At 40.7% G+C, this 14171-nt stretch overlaps 1 protein-coding gene and 1 non-coding gene across 3 annotated transcripts in view; both read left to right on the top strand.

Moving 5' to 3' along the window:
* Epm2a (EPM2A glucan phosphatase, laforin) overlaps positions 1-14171 on the top strand; it is a 113573-nt gene that overhangs the window by 12603 nt on the left and 86799 nt on the right. The window lies entirely within an intron of this gene.
* Positions 6433-6573, top strand: LOC127205395 (small nucleolar RNA SNORA48). Its single transcript, XR_007832611.1, has one exon. It is a non-coding gene; the product is annotated as a small nucleolar RNA SNORA48 (small nucleolar RNA).

Here is a 14171-nt window from a genome sequence, read left to right as displayed (position 1 = left end):
AATGTCATTTTATTTTACTTATCTGTTGTTTTTCCTCATATCTCATATTACAACTTACTGCAGTTTATAGTCACATTGGTTAGGAATTAGTCATTTTGCTCATTGATGTGACAAAATACATAACAGAAAGCAACTTAAGAAGGGGAGGGTTTATTCTGCTCACAGTTTTGAGGGTACAGTTCATGACGGCTGGGGAGGCATGCTGGCAGGAGCATGAAGCAGCTGGTTATGTCACATCCACAGTCAGGAAGCAGAGGGAAGAAGGCTGGGGTCTAAGGTTTTATCCTTTCATGTAGTGCAGGAGAACTGTCCATGGAATGATGCTGCCCTGCTCACATTTAGGCTTTCCCACTTCAGGTAACCAGATGTAGAAATTCCTGAACCAACCAAGGACAATGCATGCAGTAAACCTAGACCCCCTATTCAGATCTAGCCAATGGACAGCACATTCTCCACAGTTGTGTGGAGAGCAAGGACTGACTCTGACATGGACTCTGGTGTCCCCTATTTGACCACTTACCCTTGGTGAGGAGGCCTGGTTGCACTCAGAGGAAGGGTAAGCAGGGTACCAGGATGAGACCTGACAGGCTGTGATCATATGGTGGGGGAGGAGTCCCCCTTCTGTCACAGACCTAGGGGAGGGGAGTAGGGTGAAAGAAGGAAGGAAGGGGGAATGGGAAGATACAAGTGAGGGGATAACAATTGAGATGCAATCTGAATAAATTACTTAAGTTAAAAAAAAAAAAGAGAGAGAAAAAGAGAACCCTATGTCCTAGATCTTAGTTACGTTATGGTTCCCTTATCTGAAAATTGTGGATGATTATCTGGGTGATCTCATGGGACTGAATTCTTCTTGGGGATACAACTAAGAGTGTGAACAGCAAGTACCTTAGATAACCTCAGCTACCCCTTGGGTCAGTATATATTGAGAAATAATAAAGAGAAGAGGTCTCACACAAAAGCAAACAAACAAGCAAGCAAGCAAGCAACAACAATAACAAACACACAAAGAAAAGAAAGAAAGAAATTCCTGTGCTTGTCTAAGCAGAGGTGTGTCTCCTATGTGATTCTAGCACTTCTCAAGCTGACAGTCAAAATGAACCATTGCAGGTAATATTGTACAAGAACTGAGGACTGAGCAATATGAGTTAACCTAAAAATCTATTAATTTATATAGCCAAGCTGAAAGAAACTTGCCATGCAGCCTTTTCCTCCCTGATTTCTTTCTCAATATTCCTCTTAGGCTTACTTTGTACAGACTCTGCCTCATTTTCTAAATCTAACTGATTCCACCAAGCTGGGAGTTCATATATTCAAGTTTAGAGAAAAGAAAAAAAAAAATAAATGTCAAGTGTGAAGTTGCACTGCAGTTTCTTGGCTTTTCCCAAGAGATGGCAGTCAGAGCTCTGGCCAGCAGAGCTGTCTTCTTTGGAATTAAAAAAGAACACAGAAATACAGACAAGTCAGTCTTAGGAATTCCCTTTACCCAGAGAGCTAAAGGATTGTCATACTGTCTCCCCTCCCACCCACTCTCATGTTTAAAATTGGCCAGAGTTGTCACGCTTGGCTCTCTGTAGCAGCCACTTTTCTGTTGTCGTTAGTAAAATTTTCTGACCAAGATCAGCTTAAGGAAGAAATTGTTTATTTTGGCCTCTGAATCCAGAGGGATAGAGTCCTGCAAGGTGGGGAAGGCACAGTGTGGCAGAAGGCACAGGAAGCTGGCAGATCACGTTTTGTTGACACACAGGAAGCAGAAAGAACCAGAAGTGGCATGGACTATGAACCCTCGAGGTGGGTCCTGTGATGTACTTCTTCCAGTATGGTTGTCCTTCCCTGAGGTTTCATAAGCACAGACTGCTGACTGCGGACCAAATGTTCAAATACATGACTTTCCAGGGGGCATTTCTTATCAAACCACCATGTTTTTAGTACAGAATTTGACTCAACACTTTGCTATCCAGAGAAAAGTTGTGTTTTGATTACCAAGAAGATCTGGGGGAGTAGGTTCTGTGTCGGTAAGTAAAACAATCTCTACTATATTTTAAAATGAAAGAGATCAAATTCGTGTGTGTGTGTGTGTGTGTGTGTGTGTGTGTGTGTGTGTGTGTGTGTGTGTAACATAGATTGTGGAGAGCCCCCAAGGACCGCACCCTAAGATGGCGCCTGGCACATCGCCAGAGCTGCCTCTGTGGAGTATAAACAAGTCCTTAGTTCCGCCTTCGTGGACCTATGAGATTGCGAGACGAGGTGTGCGTTGATTGGATGATTGTATGCTTTATTAGTGGGTGATGGGTGTGGCTCAGGGGAGTTGTTTGCCTGAAGAGCTTGAATAAACTGCTTGGAGAAGAACTTGGTGGTTGTCTTTCTTGCTGGCCGAGCGAGACGCGATAGGTCTTCCTATTAGACTGTGAGCCCTGCTGGATTGGAGATTATGTGTTTTGTCTTTCATTTTACATTTTGCTGTTGTAGTTGCTGCTTAGCAGCTGCTCAGTGACCACTGGATAAGTGAATGGAGCACAGGGCAGAAGTTATTATTAGGTGTCTACCAGGTAGTCAAGACTTCCTCAGTGCTTCTCATTAAATCTCAGTTGGTCCCCAGGCCAGCCCTGAGGCAGGTATTCATTACTTTATTATGCAAATGAGAAGGTTTTCTGCAGTGCTTAGTCTGCTATCAATCATGCACAGTGGAATTTTCCCTGAAATCCTTTATTTTCATCTCTAGACTTTTCACTGTTTTCTCAAATATTTTCTTTCTCTCTTAGTTAGTTCATGTTCTTTAAATTCTTTTTTTATGTTTCTTCTTTTTAAACATATACATTTATATTATTACACAGAAATAAAATAAACTATATACAGCAGAAGGAACCACGAAACAATCAGGGATTATATAAATGTTACATTCATAGTGATTTGGCTATTTGTATTTGGCAAACTTGAAGAAAACATGTTGATGTTTTCTGAATATATGGCTACAGACCTTGTCTTCTGGTCCCATTAAGGGTATCACATTTAAGTGTTGTTTCTATTATATTTTCTGACATTATGGGAAATAATCTCTGCTCCTTGTGTGTGTGTGTGTGTGTGTGTGTGTGTGTGTGTGTGTGTGTGTAACATAGCTGAGCTTCACTTGTGGATTAAAAAATACACATTTTGGATTATATTGCATTTATTTTAAAAATACACTATTTGGTATGGTTTTAGATATACAGAGAAGTTACTGAGTCAGCACAGCACAATATACATTATGTGCCTTGGGTACTTGCGCTCTGTTCCTAATGTGTCATATTGATTTGCTACACTTGTGAAAAAATGAAGGAACTGATACTTATTTATGCATTATTAATGAGAATGCATACATATCCAGGTTTTGTTTTTTTTTTTTTTTTTTTTTAACCTAATTTATTTTTTCTTACTTAAGATCTCATTCTTGAGTTTAGTAGCATGGAGCATGCCTTCGATCCCAGCACTCAGGAGACAAAAACAAGCAGATCTCTATGAGTTTGAGGGCAGCCTGGGAGAGAAGACTCTCAATTAGTACACGTGTCTCCGACATGACCATGACCATTATAAAGAGTTCTTAGCAGGTACTCTGAAAATGTTCCAGCATTTTTCTCATAATTAGAGAGCATATGGCTTTGAGGAGGAAGACTCACCAGGTAGAGTGCTGAGTGCAGTGTTTACTACAGAGTAAACTGGGGGCATTTAAAAGGGTAAGAGTAGACAGTGGTTAAAGGGATAATTAAAGAGGAAAACACAGTCAGGGTGAGAGCAGATGGTGGTCAGAGGATTCACTGTGGAGAACAACACTTTCTGGAGATCAGAGTTGCCGATGATTGAAGGACAAGTGCACAGAAAAATGCTCCCAAGGGTTGAGAGACAAGGGTGCTGACCTACATCTTTATGTAGGCTTCATAGTGTTTCCTAAACTTTCTGGACAGCTGGGTTTCTGTGGTGCGTCTTTCCTGTAGGGATGAGTGACAGGTTTATATGAATTAACTCTTCAGGGAAAGGACAGTGGCTTGACTTTACTAGAAGGCTCCATGCTATAGTCAGTAATCTTATTATCTTTTGGGTAGTTTAGAATTCACATATCCATCAAGAGGCAAGACATCACCAAGACATGATTCAGATCTTGCTCTTTTGACCAGGATTTGAAGTCCTGTAGTTTCAGCACCTGGTTTTGCAGGCTGTTTTATATGAGGTGGGCCTATTCTTAGTGACCTTCAAACCTGGTAATTCCCTAACTAGCTACCTAACAGTCCAGACTCTCTCATGCTTGAAAACTAGATTCAGATGTTACATCGTTAGTCATACCACCTTAGATTTAGAAGTGTTGTAAATGTCACTCACTGAATGTTGAGCTAGAGGCAGTTCTGAAGAATGTATAGAAGACATTGGTTTACATCAAATTCATAATCATTATGGTGATAAAGGAGTTAATGGAGATTAATATTCTTTATAAACATGAGTATATATTTTGTGTAAAACATGGACTGAGCATGTAGTTGTGGGTTTGTGTTTGTTTCTTTTAGTGCTCTCTCACATTTGCTCTATAGTCAAGGCAGATTTGGTGAAATGGACATTCCTTTTTAAAGTAGTCAGTTCAAAAACAGAGAGAGAGGAGAGAGAGATAGATGGAGGGGTGGAGGGAGAGGGAGATTGAGAGAATAGCCTTCAGTTTTACTACTTGTGAATTTGGGCATGAGATGTTTCACTTGATTTGATTGTCTTTTTATTGTGAATGAAGAGGTTCTATCATCAGACAAAGAGACCAGCCTTAGACCCTGTGCACATGTCAATCCACTTGGAAATAAAGATGTAGAAAGACATAATCCAAAGTAAACTTTAAAAAAAAAAAAAAAGGAAACTAGACATTCTGGAACTAAAAATGGAACGAATGCTATACAACCTACAAGTGTGTTAGTCTCACTAAATCCCATGTTCTGCTATTTTGTACACCTTTGAACTAGAGCTGCTTCTGCAGAAAAACCCCAGCTCTCACGAGGTAACCAAACGCCTGGAATTTCTGCCCTCATTTTGTGTCTCCTTCACTTTGGGCCACCTCTGTATATCTGCAGTGTAGCCTGTTACTCTCTCAGAGCTCTGCCTCAGCCATTTCAGCCCCATCCAAGACTGGAGGAACAGGAATAAATCACTTTCCCAAACTGCAGGGACCTTGGATTCCAGGAAGAATAAAAGCTCCAGCCGGGCTTGGTGGCACACGCCTTTAATCCCCGCACTGGAGAGGCAGAGGCAGGCAGATCTCTGTGAGTTCAAGGCCAGCCTGGTCTACAAAGTAAGTCCAGAAAAGACAAGACTACAAGAGAAACCCTGTCTTAAAAAACCCATTGCCCCCACCTCAAAAAGAAAGAAAGAAAGAAGGAAGGAAAGAAATAAAGAAAAGAAACAGCTCTACTCTCCTATCCCTGGAGTGTACATACCCAAGATGGCAAGGCTGTATCTCATAGAAGAAGTAGTCATCTGATAAGAACAAGATTGACAGAAAAGGAATTCTTCAGACTACATGCAGACCTGAAAAAGTGACCATGCAGACCACAACTTGAGCAGGAAGGCTTGTGTATGCCAGCCTCTAGTCCCTACCCCTAGTTGTGTCTCTACTCAGACCTAAGTAAAGCTCATGTCTGTAGCTGGAAGTTGGACCTGGGCCTCCTGGACCACTTTATCTGTACCTTTTCCTGGAGTGGCCATGCTTCTTCTTTTGGCTTTGTTATTAATCATGTCTTTAATTGGCATACAGGAACAAGTAGCCTGTTGGGGATGCCAGAACTCAAGGACTTGCCCTAAACATTCCCACTGCTCCCTCAATTTTAGTCATTGAGAAAATATCACCATTACTTTTCCCTTCCCAATTAAAAAAAAAAAAGGAAACCAGACTTGGTGGTGCATGCCTATAATCCCCGTATGTAGGAAGTGAAGGGAGAAGGTTCAGGGTGAGCTGTAAGAAACCATGCTTACAAATATAGCCAATAAGTGTACTTCCCCAGCATAAACCTTGTAAATCAGAATGATTATTTTATTCATTTATCAACTTCAACAACCTTATGACTAAATTACACACCCAGAAATGTGGTTACTGCTGTGGAAAGATAAAGCTCCATAGTGCCTGACTTTTGACTTACTTTAAACAGACAGACAGACACACACACACACACACACACACACACACACACACACACACACACACACACACACACACACACACCAGTACTAACTGTTCAGAAGTTTGACTTTTCTCTGCACTTAGAGAAAGAGAAGAAGATACTCTCTTTGTGGCTTCAGGAAGGAGGAAGGGTTAAGGAAAGCTTTGTAGACAGCATAGTGTTCTGAGTTTGTTATATAGTGAAAAAGAACTAGAGCATATCTAATTTATCATCTCTGTAATTAGAAATGAATACAAAAAAATTAATTAAAAAATTATGTCCAGAAAAGTGACACCTGGTTTGTGGTGGTGTTCTTACATCAGTCAGGGGCAGAGCAGATGGCAGTCCTTTGTTCATCTTAGCTTGATGCCTGGTTTGGTGGCCAAACCTGTTTTATGCCTAGGACACAAAAATCAAACCAAATCCAGGCAGTGAGGCGTGGGAGGAGGAAAACAGAGACTTGTGGACCACCATGCCACCCACAGACCTGCCTGCTAGTGCACAGCACAGGTGGGCCCTAGATACCTCTTGACACCATGCCACTAGCATGGATGGAGGATGTCACCCAGGGTCCCACCAGCTGTATAGACAGCTTGTAGTGGGAGCCACCACAATGTATGAGTATGTGGTGATCATATGGGAGAGAAAGAGAAATGGAGCAGCTTGGCCATTGTGAAGAGAGATGGAGCTGCAGACTCTGGAGGGTGGAGAGAAGTAGCCTATTGTGAGAAGCCAGCCCTGCCATCTGGTGCCATGGTGAGCTCCTAGCCTGAAATGCAGCTGAGAGCTGTGAATTCTGGAAAGCTATCCCTGCCCCCTCACCAGCTGCAGAACCGAGCGATGCTGGAGATCTTGGCCTGGTAGTGCAGATAAGGGAGAGCAGACATGCTGACCAGCTCAGCTACCACCCAGGCTCAGATCTAGGCCTCTTAATTGTCCCACCCCCAAACCTGTATCATCTGTGAATGATTGGGACATATAAAAAGGCCAGTCCTGTTATTCTAAAGCTGTAGGATCTGTATGACACAGGGCAACAGCAGGCTAACTAGGAGGAGTTCTGATGAGGATCCAAGACTGACGCATCATGTCACCGAGGCCAGAGACCTCAAACCGGACTCACTGCACTGAACATTTGCAAGTGAAGTTATGTGGACAGTTGTATATGCTGTGGGACACACTGTGACAGGTTATAGTTTCCATGATGAGATGTTTTCTATGCTTTGGTTTTGTTGTTTGTTTTGTGTGTGTTTTATTTTGGGTTGGAGGTAGTAAGGGCAAAAGGCAGACATTAGGGTGTAGGGAGAGGAGCAGGAATATGGTACATGATGTGAAACTCACAAGATTCAATAAGAAGAATTTTTTTTTTAAACCTCACTTTTGTTGGTCTGCTATGAGGGCTAGTTGATGAGATAGCCCAGCAGTCACACAAACCATAGGAGCTGAGTTGGATCCCTGGAACCCACAAAAAGATGGATGCAGTGGCTCATATCTCTAATTCTAGCACTCCTACAGTGAGATAGGAAGCAACAGAAGGTCAGGAAAACTGGAGTGACAGATACAAGAGAGAGTCTACAGCAAGATTGAGAGAAATGCACACCCTGTGTATGACTTGTGCACTTTCTGTCACTATTGACATAATTCAACTCTTTTTTCTTTTAAAATTTTATTAATTATTCACTTTACATCCTGGTTATAGTCCCCTCCCTCCCTCATCCCAAACCATCCTCAGTCCCTGTTTCCCTTTCTTCCCTACTCCTTAGAGAAGGGGAGCCCCACCCCTACCCCAGCATATCAAGTCACATCAGGACTGAGTACATCCTCTTTCCCTATGGCCTGGCAAGGTAGTCTCCAGCGGGAATTGATTGAAAAACAGGCAACATATTCCATGTCACAGTCAGCCCCCATTCCACTTACTAGGGGACCCATATGAAGAAAGAGCTACCCATCTGTTACATCTGTGTGGGGTCCTAGGTCCAGTCCATTCATGGTTCTTGGTTGGGGCTTCAGCCTGCACAGGTACCCCTGGGTCCTGGTTAGTTGGCTCTGATGGTTTTCATGTGGAGCTCCTGTCCCAGCTCAGTCTTTCTATTCTTTCCCAGCTCTTCTAAAAGACTCTGCACTCCACCCAATGTTTGGCTGTGGGTCTGCAGCTGTTTCCATCAGCTGCTGGGTGGAGCCACTCAGAGGACAGCTATGTTAGGCTTCCATCTGTAAGCACAGCAGAGTGTTGTTAATAGTGTCAGGGGTTGGTGTCTCCCATGGAGTGGGGCTCAGGTTGGGTCAGGGATTGGTTGGACATTTCCTTAATCTCTGCTTTATTTTTGTCCCCGCACATCTTGTAGGCAGGGTAAGTTTTGTGTTAAAGTTTTGTGGGTAGGTTGGTGTTCCCCTCTTTCTGCTAAGAGTTACGTCTAAATAGAGGGTGTCCTTTTCAGTCTCCATGGCCCCGGCACTAGAAGTCTCAGTTAGAGTCACACTTGTATCCTCCCAGGGTGTACCCTGCCGTAGGTCTCCAGCTTGTCACAGAGATGCCATGGCCAAGGTTTCTCCTCTCTGTGCAAGCCCTCTCTCCTCCTGCCCCTGCTCACCCAGGTCTGATATCGACCCTCATTTCTCTTTGTGTTCCCTCCTTTATCCTCTTCTCTCTCTTTAACCACTTCTGCTGTCTATTCTATTTACATTTCTGAGTGAGATTTAAGCCTCCTCCCTTAGGTCCTCTTTGTTACTTATCTTCTTTAGGTCTGTGAATTATAGTACGGTTATCCTGCACAATTTGGCTAAAATCCACTTATAAGTGAATATATACCATGTGTGTTTTCTGGGTCTGGGTTACCTCACTCACGATGATCATTTCTAGTTCTATCCATTTGCCTGTAAATAGCGTGATTTCCTTGTTTTTAATAGCTGAGTAATATTCCATTATGTAAATGTAGCATTGTTTCTTTATCCATTCTTCAGTTGAGGGAGATCTGGGTTGTTTCCCATTTCTGACTATTACAAATAAAGCTGCTATGAACATAATTGAGCAAATGTCCTTGTTGTATGGTAGAACATATTTTGGGTATATGTTCAGGAGTGGTATAGCTAGGTCTTGAGGTAGAGCTGTTTGTAATTTCCAGAGAAAGCTCCAGACTGATTTTCAGAGTGGTTGTACTTCCTCCACAGGCTTGCCAGCATGTGCTGTCACTTGTGGTTTTGATATTAGCCATTCTGATGGATGTTAGATGAAATCTCAGAATCATTTTGATTTGCATTTTTCTGATGACTAAGGACTGTTAGCATTTCTTTAGGTGCTTCATAGCTATTCAGTATTTCTCTGTTGAGAATTCTCTGTTTAGCTCCATGTGCCATTTTTTAATTGGATTATTTTGTTTATTGGTGTTTAATTTCTTGAGTTCCTTATGTATTTTGGATATTAGGCCTTTGTCAGATATAGGGTTGGTGAACATTTTTTCCCAATCTGTAGACTGTCGTTTTGCTCTCTTGACAGTGTCCTTTGTTGTACAGAAGCTTTTCAGTTTCATGAGGTCCTATTTATTAACTGTTGATCCTAGAGCCTGATCTGTTGGTGTTCTGTTCAGGAAATTATCTTTTGGCCAATGAGTTCAAGGTTCTTTGCAACTTTCTCTTCTAAAAGATTTAGTAATAGATTTAGTGTATCTAGTGTTATGTTGAGGTCTTTGATCCACTTGGCTTTTGTTTTTTTGGTGAAGGATGATAGATTTTTCTTCATGTAGACATCCAGTTAGACCAGCACCATTTGTTTAAGATGCTTTCTTTTTTTCTATTGTATGAATTTGGCTTCTTTGTAAAAAATCAAGTGTCTGTATATGTGTGGGTTTATTTCCTGGTCTTCAGGTAGATTCCATTGATGAACCAGTCTTTTCCCATGCAGTTTTTATTACTATTACTCTGTAGTACAGCTTGAAATCAAGGATGGATATACATCCAGAAGTTCCTTTATTGTATAGGATCGTTTTACATGTTTTGGGTTTTTTGTTTGTTTGTTTTTCCAAATGAAGTTGAGAATAGTTCTTTTAAGGTCTGTAAAGAATTGTGTTAGTATTTTGATGGGAATTTCATTTAATTTGTAGATTGCTTTTGGTAAGATGGCCACTTTTACTATGTTAATCCTACCAATACATGAGCATGGGAAATTGTTCTATCTTCTGATATTTTCTTCAATTTCTTTCTTCAGAGACTTGATGTTCTTATCATACAGGTCTTTAACTTGCTTGGTTGGAGTTACACTGATATACTTTGTATTATTTGTGACTATTGTGAAGGGTATTGTTTCCCTAATTTTGTTCTCAGCCTGTTTGTCATTTGTATATACAAGGACTACTTATTCTTTAAAGTTAATTTTGTTTCCAGCCACTTTGCTGAAGGTGTTTATGAACTGTAAGTGTTCTCTGGTGGAATTTTTGAGGTCACCTTCATAACATCTGTGAAGAGTGATACTTTGACTTCTTCCTCTCTGTTTGTATCCCCTTGATCTTCTTTAGTTGCCTTATTTCTCTGGCTGTAACTTCAAGTGCTTTATTGATGAGGTGCAGAGAGAGTGGCAGCCTTGTTTTGTCCCCAGTTTCAGTGGGATTGTTTTAAGTTTCTCTCCAGTTAATTTGATGTTGGCAATAGGCTTTCTATATATTGCCTTTATTATGTTTAGGTATATGACATGTATCCATGATCTTTCTAAGACTTTTTATCAGGAAGCAGTGTTGGATTTTGTCAAATGCTTTTTCAACATCTAATGAGATGATCATGTGGCTTTTTTCTTTCACTTTGTTTATATGGTGGATTACGTTGATGGATTTTCATATATTGAGCCATCCCTGCATGCCTGGGATGAAGCCTACTTGATCATGGTGGACGGTATTTTTGATATGTTTTTGGATTTGGTTTGAGAGTATTTTGTTGAGTATTTTTGTATCAATGTTCATAAGGGAAATTGGTTAGAAATTTTCTTTCATTTTTGCGTCTTTGTATGGTTTAGGTATCAGGGTGATTGTGGCCTTATAGAATAAGTTTGCAAATCTACATTATGTTTTTATTTTGTGGAATAGTTTGGGGAGTATTGGTGGTAGCTCTTCTTTGAAAGTGTGGAAGAATTCTGTGCTGAAACCATCTGGCCCTGGCGTTTTTTACATCGGAGACTTTTAATGACTGCTTCTATTTCCTTAGGGGTTATAGGACTATTTAACTTGTTTACCTAATAATGATTTAACTTAGGTAAGTGGAATGTATTAAGAAAATTTCCCATTTCCATAAGATTATCCAATTCTGTGGCATACAGTATTTTGAAGTAAGACCTACTTTGATTTTGTCAGTGTCTGTTGTTATCCCCACATTTTCATTTCTGATTTTGTTGATTTGGATACTGTTTCTCCGCCTTTTAGTTAGTTTGGCTAAAGGTTGATTTTTCTCAAAGAACTACATCTTCGTTTTGTTGATTCCTTGTACTGTTTTTGTTTCTAATTTATTAATTTCAGCCCTGAGTTTGATTATTTCCTGCTGCCTAATCCTCTTGGGTGAGTTTGGTTTCTTTTTTTCTGGAGCTTTTAGATGAGCTGTTAAGTTGCTAGTATGAGCTCTCTTCAATTTATTTATGAAGGCACTTAATGCTGTAATGAACTTTCCTCTTAGCACTGCTTTCATTGTGTCCATAAGTTTAGGTATGTTGTGCCTTCATTTTCGTTGAATTTTAGGAAGTCTTTACTTTTTTTAATTTTTAAATTTTATTTTATTAATTTATTCTTTTTAGGAAGTCTTTAATTTCTTTCTTCATTTCTTCTCTGACCCAGTTGTCACTGAGTAGGGAGTTGTAGGATTTTTGTTATTTCTGTTGTTGTTAGTGATCAGATAAGATACAAGGGGTTGTTTTAATGTTATTATGTTTGTTGAGGATTGTGTTTGACCGAGGTAATGGTTGAATTTGGAAAAGGTTCCATGAGGTGCTGAGAAGAAGGTATATTGTGTTTGGATGAAAAGTTCTGTAGATATTTATTAGGACCATTTGGCTCATGACCTTTGTTAGTTTGATTATTTCTCTATTTAGTTTCTGTATTGATTGTTGTTTTAATTGAAAATTCCCTGATCGTTCTACTTTACCAATAAAGACTCAGGAGAGAGATGTTGTGAAAAACCTGCTAGTTCAGAGAGACAAAGAAAGCATCCAGCTGAACTTCTTACTCAGCTCACATTCCAATGGAGAAGGTCTAGAAGGCTCACTAGCTCAGCTGGCAGCCCACAAAGAAAAGGGAAACAAAGAAAAAACCCAAGGCCAAAGGCCAAGGAGCCAAGGGAGCTAAAATCCCAAGAGTAAAGTTCAAGAACTAAAGCCATACATTAAAGCAACAAAGATCCCTTCTACTTCTTCACAATGTCCTAAATAGCCCGAAACTCAAAGTCCCGCCTACTCTCTAATCCCTGTTAGCTGGTTTCTTACTCCCCTCTTTACCTAGGGTAAACTTTATTAAATCCTGTGTACAGATAGCTCTTGGATTAAAGGTGTGTGTAAGTCTAGTTGAGCCACACCATAGTCATCTGTAAACAGAAAGTTGTTGAATTAAAGGTGTGTTAGGGCTCAACCACAAGAAACAGGGATTTACAGTTCAATCTCAGGGATCACAATGTGATCAATGACATATTTTTACAGTTCACAATTTCAGGGATCACAGTGGGATCACAGATCTTGTAACACTTGATGATTTGTCCATTGGTGAGAGAGGGGTATTCAAGTCTCCCACTATTAATATGTAGGGATGGATGTGTGATTTAAGCTTTAATAATGTGGGTACTCTTGTATTTGGGGCATAGATGTTCAGAATTGAGATGTCCTCTTGGTGGATTTTTCCTTTGATGAGAATGAAGTGACCTTTTCCATCTCTTAGGATTAGTTTTGGTTGAAAGACTATTTTATTAGATATTAGGATGGCTACTCCAGCTTGCTTGCTTGGAACACCTTTTTTCAGCCCTTTATTCTGAGTTGTGTTTCTTGTGTGCAGCAGAATGTTGAGTTCTGTTTAACCATCAATTCTGTTAGTCTGTGTCTTTTTATTGGAGAGTTGAGTCCATTGATGTTGAGAGATATTAATGACTAATGATTGTTAGTTCCTTTTATTTTAGTGTTTGTGTGCTTGTCTTTTTATGGTTTTGTTGCAGTGAAGTTATTTATATCCTGTGTTTTCTTGAGTGCAGTTAACCTCCCTGGGTTGGAGTTTTCCTTCTAGTATCTTCTGAAGGGCTTGGTTTGTGCATAGATATTGTTTAAATTTGGTTTTGTCATGGAACATCTTTGTTTCTTCATTTATGGTTATTCTAAGTTTTGCTGGGTTAGTAGTCTGTGCTAATATCTGTGTTCTCTTAGGGTCTGCATGACATCTGTCCCTGTCCTTTTGTCTTTCATAGTCTCTATTAGGAAGTATGAGGCAGGAACCACATGTCTAGCTGCCAGGATCTCTTCCCTTTTCCAGAGAAACACTAATGGACACTGGTGTTTCAGAGTCAACAGCATGGCTGTTCTCTCCATTGTACTTCCTGCTCTCTTGGTATGTATTCAGATTCTAAGATGGGCAGAAATGTGGGCCAGAAGCTGGGGTCTGTGTCCCTGGTGTCTGGAGGCTGTGCTGTCCTCTGGGAAGTGGGAGGAGCCCAGTGCCTGGAGGCTGGAGCCATGTGTCCTGGCACTTGTGAGCCATGCTAGGGTAGGTGTATGTGACATAGTGTTTCTTGAGTTTGGTTGGGAGCCATCAGTGGGGGGTCTGGGACCATGCATTTCCAGCTCCCTAATGCCTCCCTTTGTCTGAGAAACACAGATGTCGTCTGCCTTGTCTGCAGTCTCCAATTTCCTGGTCCCCAGATATCGTGCACACTATGTGCCTCCATCTTGGATCTCCTGACATAACTCAACTCTTTATTGACTTGGACATCTATGAATTATTTAAGTATTATATTGATTCTAGATACCACTTGTGCACACAGGTCCTGATGCTTTCACCTAACTAGCTA

This window comes from Acomys russatus, chromosome 21, assembly GCF_903995435.1.
Source record: "Acomys russatus chromosome 21, mAcoRus1.1, whole genome shotgun sequence".
NCBI lineage: Eukaryota > Metazoa > Chordata > Mammalia > Rodentia > Muridae > Acomys > Acomys russatus.
This window is presented reverse-complemented; position numbering and strand designations above follow the sequence as displayed.